The sequence below is a fragment of the Oncorhynchus clarkii genome, chromosome 27 (genome assembly GCF_045791955.1).
Source record: "Oncorhynchus clarkii lewisi isolate Uvic-CL-2024 chromosome 27, UVic_Ocla_1.0, whole genome shotgun sequence".
Taxonomy (NCBI): Eukaryota; Metazoa; Chordata; class Actinopteri; order Salmoniformes; family Salmonidae; genus Oncorhynchus; species Oncorhynchus clarkii.
This window is the reverse complement of record NC_092173.1, coordinates 24,977,821-24,993,215: the sequence shown is the minus strand read 5'-3', so window position 1 is coordinate 24,993,215 and position 15,395 is coordinate 24,977,821. Positions and strand designations below refer to the sequence as shown.

The 15,395-nt window shown below is 42.8% G+C and overlaps 1 protein-coding gene across 2 annotated transcripts in view; it reads left to right on the top strand.

Annotated features, from left to right (window-relative positions):
• Positions 1 to 15,395, top strand: part of LOC139386393 (galactosylgalactosylxylosylprotein 3-beta-glucuronosyltransferase 1-like) — a 96,402-nt gene that overhangs the window by 56,517 nt on the left and 24,490 nt on the right. For both annotated transcript variants that reach the window (XM_071131960.1, XM_071131962.1), the window contains exon 2: positions 6,225 to 6,475. The gene's annotated coding sequence lies outside the window, so the exon portion shown is untranslated. The remainder of the gene's footprint in view (positions 1 to 6,224; positions 6,476 to 15,395) is intronic.

Below are 15,395 nucleotides of genomic sequence, written 5' to 3'. Positions count from 1 at the left end.
AGGTACAGGATGGCAACAACAACTGCCCGAGTTACACCAGGAACGCACAATCCCTCCATCAGTGCTCAGACTGTCCTCAATAGGCTGAGAGAGGTTGGACTGAGGGCTTATAGGCCTGTTGAAGGCAGATCCTCACCAGACATCACCGGCAACAACGTTGCCTATGGGCACAAACCCATGGTCGCTGGACCAGACAGGACTGGCAAAAAGTGGTCTTCACTGACGAGTCGCGGGGGTGATGGTCGGATTTGCGTTTATCATCGAAAGGAATGAGCGTTACTCTGTACTCTGGAGCGGGATCGATTTGGAGATGGAGGGTCCGTCATGGTCTGGGGTGGTGTGTCACAGTATCATCGGACTGAGCTTGCTGTCATTGCAGGCAATCTCAACGCTGTGCGTTACAGAGAAGACATCCCCCTCCCTCATGTGGTACCCTTCCTGCAGGCTCATCCTGACATGACCCTCCAGCATGACAATGCCACCAGCCATACTGCTCGTTCTGTGAGTGATTTCCTGCAAGACAGGAATGTCAGTGTTCTGCCATGGCAAGCGAAGAGCCCGGATCTCAATCCCATTGAGCATGTCTGGGACCTGTTGGGTCGGAGGGTGAAGGCTAGGGCCATACCCCTAGAAATGTCTGTGAACTTGCAGGTGCCTTGGTGGAGGAGTTTGGTAACATTTCACAGCAAGAACTGGCAAATGTGGTGCAGTCCATGAGGAGGAGATGCACTTCAGTACTTAATGCAGCTGGTGGCCACACCAGATACTGACTGTTACTTTTGATTTTGACCCCCCCTTTGTTCAGGGACACATTATTCCAATTCTGTTATTCCAATTCTGTTAGTCACACACAGTTTATGTCTCAGTTGTTGAATCTTGTTATGTTCATACAAATATTTACACATGTTAAGTTTGCTGAAAATAAACTCAGTTGACAGTGAGAGGAAATTTCTTTTTGCTGAGTTTATAAAGGAAGTGTACTTTAAGACAATGAAGTCAACCCAAATCATAATCCATGTCAAACAGAGACATAACTGGTCTTCTGTTGCTTCAATCTGAGTGTGGTTTTGGCCAATGGCCATGTATTTTGCATGACAGTCCAGTAGACCACAAAGTCTCTCAACAAATAATAAAACAAAATTGTTCTGGAGAGGCCTTCTACCTCTAATGATAATCATGTAGTGCTGTGAAGGACTAATTAGGGAAGATAAAGTGATAAATATGTCAAGGTGAGCTCTCAATTTCACAACACCATTTCCCCTTGTTCCCAAAGGTCTATTATTGAAGCCAATAATGGTACCCTCATAAACATTCCGGACAGGCAGAGGACTAAAATCGAATCCCAGAGCATGTCATCACCTTCTGAGTCCCTCTGAAAGTGGCTGGTGACGATGCTGCTGAAGGCTCTTGCTATTCTGGCTGCATAGCGCCTAGGGACAAACATGCAGAGGGAAAACAGCCAAGTAACCAGAAGAGCTGCACCCTACTCACCAAGGGTGAAAATGAGCCGTCCTCCCATTTTGCCAAGATTAATTGAACCCCTTGCAGCTACAGAATGAACCTGAAAGGTTGAGTGACAGCTGTAGCAGATGAATGGGATAGACTGAAAGGTCGGGCTCTGGCTCTGCAGTGCACTGCCAGTCTGCTACTGTAAAGGAAATGACCATACAGTCCTCCCCTCCTTGGAGTTCGCCATCCTCAGGAAGTGCTCTTAGGAACCACTTTATTTTACTTCACATTGGGATTGAGAGAGCTATTACATTAATGGCACTGAAAACATTCACGACAGTCTTTGGTTTTATAGAGAAATTAAATCTGCCGCACCAATGGATGAAATAATTAAGGGTCATTGTGCCGTTGTGCAAAATTAACGCACATACTTGAGGCTGTTGCTATTTATGTATTTAGCAGATATTGTGTTGGGCATTTTGTATAATATTCAAGGGTAGCTGACCTTCTTCCTAAAGCAAGCACTGCATACAGTACATCCAGGGGCTATTATTTATTTACACCCTAAGGAGTATCTGCAGCAGGATCCTGTCTACCGCTATACTGAACCACTCTACTGTTCTGCCTTGGGCTTGGATTTCTATGCGCAGATCAGCATATCTTTTTACAGAAGAGGAGACGAGGACAGGAATAGGTGGGTGTGTGTGTGTGCATGTGTGCGTGTGTGGGGTGAGGGGTTGCTGTAATGCCACAACCTTCTCCTGTCCTCTGTCTTTGGCAGAACCTGAGCCCTCTCTGAGGAGGACTGGGTGAGAGAGGAGAGCAGGGGATGGGAGTTGGTTAGAGCCATGGCCTGACTACTTGCCAACCTCCTGAAGGGAGCGTGTTTGGTGTTGCTAATACCAGGCCCTGCCTGCCTGCCTCCCTAACTGCCTCTCTCCCTCCCTGCTTGCCTACCTCTCTTCCTGCCTGACATTGCTGTGCCCACAACCGGGGAGGTTTAATAGCAGCCTCTCTCTAATCCGGTACTTTGAGGAGATTTTGGCATGGTCAGCGGCAGATAAATTGATTCATTTTCACATATTAGTGGTCATAGGGCTGGACCCAACAACATTGACAAGTGCTGATAAAGTGGAGGAAATATCATCAGACAAACCAAGTCCACTGTCTACTGTCCTTTAAGTACGAGTATGGGCATCGACATGAATGTGCATGAGGGGCATGCATTGGACTTTTATCATTCACCTCATTGTTCCTCCAATTCATAATTCTCCATGAAATTATTTTGTATTCTATACAGATGCTGTATTGCGCTGTATAGAAGTAACATAGCCCAAGGCATGATAGGGAAACTGGACATACATGTTCAGTACATGGTGTTTTTCTTTTACATAGTGGCCATAAATGACGAATGTGCTCGTCCTCTGAATGGGTCTGCCCTCAATCAGATCCTCACTGTTCCAATTCTCCATGGTGCATAAGGTGAGATCATCTGTACCTGTAAGCAATTACCGGCCATCTCAAAACCAAATGGCATTACATGAGGTGCCAGGGAAAAAGACTCCACAGAGATTAGAGGCATTGTCCTTTTGGATTTTCACACATGAAAACAGTGCTGTTGCCCTCTGCCTTTCCTATCCGCCACAAACTAACATGGGGGCTCCGGTGATGATGAAGACAATCAGTTAGATGGTAAATGGTTGTTGTGGTTAAACCTTTGAGTGAGAAGCATTCCCAATGACAGCGTAAAGATGACAGTGAGAGTTAACATGTCACCATGGCAACCATGGCTGGTCTGGTCTGGTCGGGGAGTTCACTACAGATTTCTTATTTTCTTCAGTAAATCATAAACAAGGCAAAGAATGCACAGGAGGCCGTTCACCACAGCCTTAATGAAGAAAGGAAACACAGCATGATCACTCTTTAAAATGTCATGTAGAGCAGAAAACATATATCTTCATTGGGAGATGGTGTACAAACAATCTTGCTTCATACACTTAACATTCTTAAAATTTAATCAGGATTATGACATTACGCTATAAACCATAGACATTTCAAGTGAGGCGCTAATGTGATTTAAGTCATATAATTTACAAGTAATAATTAAAAGCATCTTTAAATGACAGTAGTGGAGATAATTAGAACCAGCTTCCATCCAACTCAATTATTACTGTAATTATGATTTCATTTAATTGGATGGGTCCGTGTGTAGCTCAGGCCCTGAGCAGAGGCGACGCTCAACTTGGATGATTGTCCAGTGTGTGAGAGGACAGCTACGCTGGAGCCTCTCTCTTAACCTCCACAGAGAGCTGTTAGATAGAGGACGAGCTGCCTGGTGTCTACCTTCAGCTATCCTATGGATCGATCAAGCCACTACCTCCCTCCCAACCACAGAAACCCAAGCCCACAGCACCTCCAATTACCATTGATGGTCTAGCGAAACCTTTTCGTTTTGCAAACGCAAGAACTTTGCAAAGACTGATGCTGAACTTGGCCCTTTGTGCATTATTAATATTGACCACTTATGAGAGAATAAAGAAACATTTACTCAGCATGGGCACGCCTGAATTAATAATAGAGTCGGTGCTCAAAGGCGTGATTAATTATCTTTCATTACAAACCCACCCAAATTCACTTGAATGACAGATGTCTTCAGCATGGGCCACCCCTATCATTATCTCAGGCATCACTTTACCCCTGCATCAGAGATTCAATAGACGTCAGCCTTTGTTATTCATCACCGTTGCATTTTCCACTCACTGAATAAACTCCTACAATATACATTCTGGTCCACAGGGTCTCTCCTATGAAAGCCGATGACATTAAGTGTGTCCGTATGCCTTAGAAGGCTTGTGTGACTGTTCCATACAGAGCGAGGTTCGATCCGCATGAGCAGCTTTGAGAAGGGCAGGATTATCTGTGTGCCATTCTGAAGACTGGGACTTAGGAAATCCTCCAAAAACCTCCAGAGACCATGCCCATCAAAGGTTGAAAGTGGTTACCATGGTGATGGTGAGAGGAAGTAACTGTTTGAGACAGACCTGTGTACAAGATCACACAGTGTTCCGTCCCAGAGTTCTGTGCAGTTGGTGTTCATTTTACCCAGGGCCAGAAAGCTCTGGTGTGCTTTGTCCTCTAGACCGCTCCCTGCAGCAACATCAGGTAGAGTCTGAATTAAAATGGAGTGGACCCCATGGGCTAATACCAGCTACACTTCCAGACTGTTTGAAGTCATGGATTGTTTTCTACATAATTACAGCTTTTGTCGCAAAGCAAAAACAAGCCCACAGATCCCTGTGGAACACAATGGTCTTGCAGAAGAAACATATTTAGAATGTTCTATCATATAGGGCTACGCCTATTGAGTCTCATTCTTTTTCTGTCATCTTAGTTGGCCACTGATATCATCAATGTTTGGAATTAGGCCTGTAAAAAAAAGGTCAGGGGTCATCATGGGTGTCGAGGTTGACTGGGAGAGAGCTGGGGGGACAGGGGTTATAGAGCGAGATGGTGTTGATTCATCCATACCATAGTGGGTCTGCGCAGTTCATTTGTCTCTGTCAGCAGGGAGACTGGAGGGACAGAGAGAGTGGTCAGAGTGGTCAGCTGAGGTGAAAAGGACCATAGTGGGAATACCACCACCTGGTTGTCACTGTTCACCAAGTTTTGAATAAGCTTAGGAAAGCCACAAAGATGACCATCTTGACTTCATTCAGCGTCTTTGTTAATTCACTGAGTGCCGTGTTATCAATGTTGTATTTATGAGTATCAGAATTTGAATGGAAAATAGTATACATCAGTGAGTAGTAACAGTGTATGTTGTTCTCCTGCCATTGGAGGACCTTGAGTCAAACTACGTGTTTGGGAATTAGCTAGCTGGATAAAAACAAATCATATTTTGGTCATGGTTGAGATCAATTGGGTTAGTATAAGTAATCTTATCTTATTGGATTTAGATCAGGGTTATAACAGCTGCATGTCATTGCACGGCATCTGTTGTTTGTCTTGTCAATAAGCTGTAATTGTGTTGGTTTTCAGCCACCCTTATTTTTCACATGCGGCATCATTCAGCCGTCCTCTGTGGCAGTGACTGCCTCCGGACAAACACAGCCAAAATAATACTGTGGCTGGCGCAAAATACAGAGCAGCTCTCATTAATAATGAAAAGGGATGGGTAGCATCCCTTGCGTGTGAAGAAATTGCTGAGAATCGGGCAGAAGTGCAGCTGGCGTGTTAGTCTTGTTTTTCAGAAATGGACATCTTCAATGTTGCTCCCCAGGGGCGACACTCAGAGGAAGAGCTATTTATAGATAATAGTCTGAATAACTTGTCAGATTTCTATTTGGATGGCTTGGCTTTTTCTGTGGGTTTGTCCTGTAAACGTCCCATCGGGATTCTCTTTTCCTGTCCTTGGTGAAACAAACCAATAAATGATTTATCCAAGAATAAATTAATGGAAGTTGGTTGACAATCAGCACTTCCACTTCAAAATGGCAAAGCCAATATCCACTTGGGTCCTGAATAACTGTACATGGGCATTGTTCTCTAGCCACACCCACATGACAACCTATGTAAATAGTCCTCATTGCATGCATGTCTGTGAACTAAAATGCATCTCTACATCATTTGAGTAAAACATCCACCCAATGGCAGCTATGTCGTTCCCAACCTCTGCCCACTGAAGCGCCATCATACCACCCCTTCAATAAAACCCATTGTTTTATAATGAGAAGGGCCATTCTAATACTCCCTGCTCTCCCTTCATGTTTCTGTAGGAGCCTGCCCTTACGACGTGACAGTGCACATGGTCTGGATACCACAAGTCGTCCTGCAAGCTCTGCTACACTCCAGAGCCAAAGATCCACTCCTCTTCATCACCAGCCACAGAGCTCATAACCACCTCCCTCCAAGTTTGTCCAATTAAGGGATGTATGAGGACTTAAGAGGCCAGGGTTACTAGCAGACCACACTACAAAAAAATTGACGAGATCCTTGCTGGCTGCAGACGGGCAGAACACTGTTGATTGTGAGTATATTCATTGCTCTATGTTGACATGAATCTTCATTTCTCACCAGAGGTAAAGCTGCCATTCTGGTCACAGGCATTGGTCATTTTCCAAATGAGCAAAAGTACTGTACGTAGGGAATGCACTGTCTCTAGCCAAAACCGAGCACAACTATTTCCTTCAACACGGAGTTTCCTATAAAAAAGGCAATGAATTGTGTATCAGGCGGCATCCATTACGGGGCCAGAGGCCTGCCAACAGGTGTGCCGTTTCTTATCCCAACATAAACTACTGTATGTGTATCACACACTGAGCAGAATCTGTCAGGCTCGTGCTGCCCTGTGTCGTGTTGCCCTCTGTTTTGTTTCATAGCAGATGAACAAACGCACTGCTGAATTATTTATTAGCATTTCCAGCTAAACGTAAAAGTGATGACACAATCATGTCTATATCAGGGGACATGATAAGTGGGATGATGTAGGTTAAAACAGGGCTACCTCTGGCCCCTCCTACTCTCTGTGCACTATTCCTTTTTTACAGGGGATGGAGGGATTAGGAAAACGACAGGGGCGAAATGATCTGACAGATCCACTTATTTCAACCATCTGTGAGCCCCCGACCCTGATACCGTATTATTAGAGCCAGATACCTCCGAGTTGAATAGGTAGATGTCGGCTTGAGAGGGGAGAGGAGAAGGAGGTCTGGGAGGAAGAAGGAAGGTGAAGGTGAATGTGATGGAAAAGCAGAAAAAATAAACTTCAGAGGTGGAAGGAGGGAGGAGTGAGCAAGCTGGTGGAGGGAAACACCTGTGGGTGCTGCCTGTCGTCTTTTGTGCTTTTCGACTTAAAAGCCTTGGGCCAGATGAATGCATTCCTCATTCTCCCTCTGCCTTGCCTGATACAAACAAACAATGCTGAAATAAATCTCGTCAGCACGCTGTCTACAAAATGTACATAAAATAATTTTACCGCAGTACCCTGGGAGACAACTACTATTCCTGTTAGGTGAGATCTTCATTGTTAGAAACAAAGGGTACAATGGGATATCGGATGTATTGTTCCTCATGGTGCAATCAATGTTTTTTAGTTTTTTTCATTGTTGTCTTGTCTCCTGTATTATTACACACACAAAACCTATGTGACTTCCTGTTGAGTGTTGTTTGGCTCTGGATTAGATCATTGTGATTTCTAAAGTAATTACACTGTAATGAAAAAGCACAGTAGTGTTTTAATATCTTTACAACAGTAGGTACATTCAGTTTTAGGCAAAGAACATATTGTCTGTGTTGTGAAATAATGTGCTATAAATGACATTCTCATTCCCTAAATAGGTGGGAGTTCAATTAGTTCAGACCAACCAATCAGGTAGTCTCCCGTCATAGATTTACAGACCGTGATTGGCTGCTGTGAGGGCTAGCTTAGCTCTGCCAATCTGTGGGCCCAGTGAAATGAGATGCTGAAATAATCATTACTGCTACCTACTGACAGATTCAAATGAAATGAAGAGAGAGGAGAGAGAGGAGAGGAGAGAGAGAGAGAGCGAGAGAGAGAGAGAGCTGTCACACACACACTGAGTCCTAGAGCACCGGGAGACCGGAGTTGGGCTGAATTAAACTGAGAGGATGTCCTTTCCAGCTCTGAAGAGGACCACAGAGACACATCCGCCCCCACTGTGTCAGAGCAGATAGAGAGAGATAGTAGGAGAGTGAGGGGTGCAGCTTCCTGGCAGCCCAGCCTGCAACCCTTCAGCAACCCTGCTTATTAATTAACAGCAGAAATACGACAGCTGCCCTGCAGACCCCCGCGAACCCTACTATCTCTGCTTCTGTCCCGCTCTGACCAAAGCATGTGGGAGTAAATCCTGTTAAATAAATAATAATGGATTATAGAAGGACAACAAAATAATTGAGTATCGTGACATTACTCGAAGGGTTTTACCTCTACAATGACAAGAATACAGATGGCTAGCATAATCATTCCTCACCACTCATATGTTGGTAGCTGGTTTTGGGGAATCTTGAGGGCTACCCCTTTATAATGCTGCTTCTAAAGTCTAAAATATTACAGCATGATATCCCCTCAACACAAATACTGTCATACTTAGATTTTTCCTTAGGTTAGGCCACATCCACCCCAGCAGAATTGCTGTCAGATACAACAGCATTTCTCATTCTGCTGGAGTGTACAGCGTTTCTCCCTAGACCTGGATAATAAACACCCCAGAGACAGAGGTTTTTGTAGAATAAGAAATTGGAACGTAAATTATTGAGTGAGAACTCAGCCCCCAAAAGCTTTCATTGTATTTCTCTCTGTGATCGGGAAAAATACACGTCCATAAACTTTTCCACAACCGCATCTTTAATGTTAACAAACACTATATAGCCTCAAAACATGGTCAAAACAATTATTTTGATCTCATGGATGGTCAGTCCTTGCATCCATAGCCAAGTCTTTGAATTTGAGAGTTGTTACATTTCTCCAGGCTGATCCCTCAGCATTTTACAGAGGCGGGGTGACCGATTAAGGACTGGCTTTAATAGCAGGAAAACATGCAGAAATACATATCAAAGATATGAGAAGTAATGTACTTTAATATTAATTAAGAGTGATTTGCCACCTACACTATAGTCAACACACTATGGTTATTTTCTCGAGCATTAATTCAAGTTCAGGAGATGGAGTGTAAAGCTCCAAACAAACAACTGAACTAGTCATTTTTAAGCCATGAAAACATTTATATTGCTATTTCTTATGGCAAGAGTGGCACATGGTCTGTCACACATTGCAAATTGTTTTGGACGAGAAATGGAAACGCATGGATTGGTTGACACTTTCTTTGGCATTTCCATCAAAAGTGATGTACTGTGTGTTTATAATGACCCACGCACTCTCTGACCGCACATAACATCCAGCAAACTTTGTTTCTGTAAGGGAGTGCGTAACTGGTGGCAGGGAAGTCAGGCGCAGGAGAGCAAAACTGGGTAATCAACGGAGCAGTTTTATTCATAAAACCACCGGAAACAAACAAATGGGTACAAAACCCGTCGCGCACCAGAGAAAACGTGCACATGCACTTACAATAAACAATTCCGCACAAAGACATGGGGGGGAACAGATGGTTAAATTTCACAACATGTAATGAGGGAATTGAGACCAGGTGTGTGGGAAGACAAGACAAAACAAAAGGAAAATGAAAAATGGATCGATGACGCAGAGCGCCGCCCGAACAAGGAGAGGAACCGACTTCCCAGTCGTGACAGTTTCCAGTAGTTTGAAGGCTGAATTGTGCACACATGCCATTTTGTAATATACAGGAAATTCCCTTAAAATACATAAGCAGATTTATGCATTTCAACATATGCACTTTTTATTATCAATGGCCAAACAACAATTATTACTGTATTATTTAGAACCTGGAGAATTCTTTAGAGTGCTGCTACTCAGGTCTTGGGAGAGATCCTTTTTATGTGGGGATAGTATTCCTACCCCTTGATTTATTCCATTTTTTTTTGAGTTACAGCCTGAATTCATTATTTCTTTCGCACACCTATCTATACACAATACCCTAAAAAACATGTTTTAAGAAATCTTAGAACATTTATTGAAAATGGTAATGCAGAAATATCTCATTTACATAACTATTCACAACCCTGAGTCAGTACATGTTAGACTCACCTTTGACAGCGATTACAGCTGGGAGTCTTACTGGGTAGGTCTCTAAGAGCTTTGCACACCTGGATTGTACAATATTTGCACATTATTCTTTAAAAAAGTATTGAAGCTCTGTCAAGTTGTTTGTTGATCATTGCTAAGCAGTCTTGCCATAGACTTTCAAGTCGATTTAGTCAAAACTGTACCTAGGCCACTAAGGAACATTCAATGTCGTCTTGATACGCAACTCCAGTGTACTGTATATTTGGCCTTGTGTTTTAGGTTATTGTCCTGCTGAAATGTGAATTTGTCTCCCGGTGTCTGATGGATAGCAGACTGAATCAGATTTTCTTCTAAGATTTTGCCGGTGCTTAGCTTGATTCTGATTATTTTGATTCTAAAAAAACGCCCTATTCCTTGACGATGACAAGCATACCCATAACATGATGCAGCCAACAACATGCTTTAAAATATGTAAAGTGGTACTCAGTGATGTGTTGGATTTGCTCCAAACATAACACTTTGTATTCAGGACATAAGGTTAATTTCGTTGCCACATTTCTTGCAGTTTTACTTTAGTGCCTTCATTCAAACAGGATGCATATTCTGTACAGGCTTCCTTCTTTTCACTCTGTCATTTAGGTTATTGTGGACTAACATCTTCAGTTTTCTCTTATCACAGCCATTAAACTCTGTAACTGTTTTAAAGTCAACATTGGTCTCATGGTGAAATCCCTGAGCGTTTTCTTTCCTCTCCGGCAACTGAGTTAGGATAGACGCCTGTATCTTTGTAGGGACTAGGTGTATTAATACATTATCCACAGTATAATTAATAACTTCTTTTTTTTTACCCATCTACCAATAGGTGCCCTTCTTTGAGAGGTAATGAAAATCTCAATTTAATTAATTTCAGGCTGTCACACAACAAAATGTGAAAAAAGTCAAGGGGTGTGAATACTTTCTGAAGGCACTGTACCATAACGTCACATACGTACATGGTCATGGCATGTTATGGATTTAGCTATGCAAATAACATGTATGCAAAGTAATAATGCTCAAACTAATGTGTCTGAATATGCATACTCCTCCATAAACTACAGTATAAATCAAGATGAACCAAATAAGGCGTGAGCATGTTCAGTCTACTTTATGTGAGGCGGTGCTGCATGGATTTACCCCAGAACTAGTTGGCTGGCAGTATGCTACACTACCTGCACACTGTGAGCCCTGGAAGATGAGATAACTAGCCCTCTGCTGAGGCGCTGTGCTGTGAGGCGTTGCCTGTGAGATCTCATGTACCTGCTGCATGAAGCGACTTAATCACACTGTAGCAGATCACAGCCTCAAAGCCCACCATCACACCAGTCAGAAGGGGGAGGGATGGAGACAGTCAGTCACATCTGAAACACAAACTCCCAGATTTTCTGCATCTCTGTAGGGGCCAACCGGGGGAGATGGATGCCCAACTTTTCGTCAGCAGTGCAGTGCACCCTGCGGCAATACAGCAGTAACAATCCCCGCTAAGGCAATCTCATTTCAGCTGCTACATTTTCTGGCTCAACATATGGCCACTATGTTACAGTTTATGCTGTTTGAAAACAAGGGATTGGCTCTCGGGCCCCAAGTGATTACTAAACTTATATAACACAGTAGGGTTGGAAACCAATTACCACATTGGTTTTTATTCCAGCAGATACACTACATTACAGTCACAGTACACCTGTAACAGTTCATTTGAATTGGAAAAAAAGCAACGCATGATATGCGCATGATATGCATTGCTTTTTTTTCAATTCAAATGAACTGTTACAGGTGTACTGTGACTGTAATGTAGTGTATCTGTTGGAATAAAAAAAAACTGTGACATTATTAATGAGTCAGAGTTAGGATGAAGAATATGGAATGTAAAGTTAGACTAAGGTACACTACATACACATAGGCCTATACACTTACACGGAACGGAAACCGATTGTTCTGGTTATGAGGCAGAGAGGAACAGCATGCGATCAATTCCAGCCGTGGAGATTTTCCTCATAACTCAGGGATCTGTGTATTGTTGAGCCTGGAGAAACCTTGAATCTCCTCTAGCCCCGAGATGTGTCAAATCAATATGTGCCCTTCAGTTTGAGCCCTGTGAATTGAAGAAGGAATTACAATCTATGCTTGAGCAGCAGCAGACCCTTTTCATTCCCAGAGTAAAGGTCTTTACCACAATAAGGCAGAATGTGATAGAATAGAAGCCTAATGTGTGCATTCTACTATTGCATTCCCCACCAGACAAGGTTGAGCTGGGCAATAGAACATATCCACAGCTGTAATCTTTAAACAGTGCATACTGTCAGTGGCCACATAATACCCTTAAACATACAGCATTATTACATTATTGTAACTGTATGAACGATTTGCACTGACTTGTCTGCAATGAATGAGTTCAATCAATGCCACAGCACGAATCATTACTCTAGTCTAACAGGTTAGGGCCATGGGGTCTACCACATACTCAGAATAGATGCATTAATTCATCAAGCTAAAAGAGGCAACTTTATTCCGAAGGGTCACGTAAACTTGCCAGTATCATTTGTGTCAATCCAGGAACAGATTATGACCAGGATTAACAGGAAATTGACAGTGGAACATTTTCAGGGAATATAACTCTTATTATACTCACCACCCAACCACTCAGACACATATGTACAGTATGTGCATAGACATAACATATACAGTTGAAGTCGGAAGTTTACATCCACTTAGGTTGGAGTCATTAAAACTAGTTTTTCAACCACTCCACAAATGTCTTGTTAACAAACTATAGTTTTGGCAAGTCGGTTAGGACATCTACTTTGTGCATGACACAAGTAATTTTTCCAACAATTGTTTACAGAGAGATTATTTAAATTATAATTCACTGTATCACAATTCCAGTGGGTCAGAAGTTTACATACACAGAAAATCAAAATCAAGAAAATCAAATGACATCATTTGAGTCAATTGGAGGTGTACCTGTGGATGTATTTCAAGACCTACCTTCAAACTCAGTGCCTCTTTGCTTGACATCATGGAAAATGAAAAGAAATCAGCCTAGACCTCAGAAAAAAAATTGTAGACCTCCACAAGTCTGGTTCATCCTTGGGAGCAATTTCTAAACGCCTGAAGGTACCATGTTCATCTGTATAAACAATAGTATGCAAGTGTAAACACCATGGGACCACGCAGCTGTCATATTGCTCAGGAAGGAGATGCGTTCTGTCTCCTAGAGATTAATGTACTTTGGTGCGAAAAGTGCAAATGAATCCCAGAACAACAGCAAAGGACCTTGTGAAGATGCTGGAGGAAACAAGTACAAAAGTATCTATATCCACAGTAAAACGAGTCCTATATCGACATAACCTGAAAGGCCGCTCAGCAAGGAAGAAGCCAATGCTCGAAAACCACCATTAAAAAGCCAGACTACGGTTTGCAATTGCACATGGGGACAAAGATCGTACTTTTTGGAGAAATGTATTCTGGTCTGATGAAACAAAAATAGAACTGTTTGGCAATAATGAACATCGTTATGATTGGAGGAAAAAGGGGGAGGCTTGCAAGCCGAAGAACACCATCCCAACCGTGAAGCACGGTGGTGGCAGCATCATGTTGTGGGAGTGCCGTGCTGTAGGAGGGACTGGTGCTCTTCACAAAATAGATGGCCTCATGAGGGAGGAAAATTATGTGGATATATGGAAGCAACATCTTAAGACATCAGTCAGGAAGTTAAAGCTTGGTCGCAAATGGGTCTTCCAAATGGACAATGACCCTAAGCATACTTCCAAAGTTGGGGCAAAATGGCTTAGGGACATCAAAGTCAAGGTATTGCAGTGGCCATCGCAAAGCCCTGACCTCAATCCTATAGAAAATTTGTGGGCAGAACTGAAAAAGCGTGTGCGAGCAAGGAGGCCTACAAATCTTATTCAGTTACCCCCTGCTCTGTCAGGAAGAATGGGCCAAAATTCACCCAAATTATTGTGGGAAGCTTGTGGAAACGTTTGACCCAAGCTACCTGAAACGTTTTACCCAAGTTAAACAATTTAAAGGCAATACTACCAAATACTAATTGAGTACATGTAAACTTCTGACCTACTGGGAATGTGATGAAACAAATAAAAGCTGAAATAAATAATTCTCTCTACTATTATTCCAACATTTCACATTCTTAAAATAAAGTGGTGATCCTAACTGACCTAACACAGGGAATTTTTACTGGGATTAAATGTCAGGAATTGTGAAAAACTGAGTTTAAATGTATTTGGCTAAGGTTTATGTAAACTTCTGACTTCAACTGTAGATGGCATCTGATGAAGAAAACAGGTGACTGCATAATAACCACAATGATCACACATTGCCACTGTTGCATTGGTCATATTTCAATGTAACATAAGATTAATATCTCAAACATGGCATACATCACATCAGATTCCAAATCAGTGGATTTGTGTGACTTTTGTGTGACAAACCATGCAGGGTAGGGGGGGAAAAAACCTTTGAATTGCCCAATCAGGAGGCCTAATCGGAGGAGAAAGTCCCAGGTCTGCGGATAAAGGATTGTGTGATTGAATGCAGTGCTGACGGCACCTGATTACAGTCACCGTGCTAGCATCCATAACCCCCAATAACTTAATTAAAGGGAAATATTCCATCTTATTCCCCTGAAATTTACAGCTGGGCGTTTTAATTGGATCCATTTCCTCTGGTAATTCAGCATCCCCTGGGGTCCTCATTAGTGCTACTGGGTTCCTTGGGTGCACCATGGTTTAGACTCCCGGCTAAACAGACTACAGCCTCCCAGCTCCCATAGGACAGATATAAGTTCTGTAATGGACAGTGTGAAGGAAGGAACAATTGTCCCGCTGTCTTGATTGTGTGATCCTATCACTATGCTCTAGCTGGAAAGGGTCATGGAGGGATAGGGGTTGGAGACAGAGGGTTCATGGAAACAAAGGGTTTTATTATGGAGTCATCATCTGAGATTTCTGAGCCACCTGGTCCAGAAGGGTATTGTTGTCATGGTTGCACTGTCTGGCAGTGCCACTGGAGAGGTACAGTATATTATGGAATGGTGTATTCTTCTTTGTTATCAATAGCCTACCAGTTAGTTTAGCTCTATTCCTTCTACTGTATGTATCTGACGATCCTAGTCTCATTTACAGACATTCAAATTAGATAGCTATCTCTCGATGTGATGATGGCTGGCGAGAATAGATTATCCTGACTAGATTATTAGCCTCTGAGTGTTGGGAATAGCCAGAATAGGGCA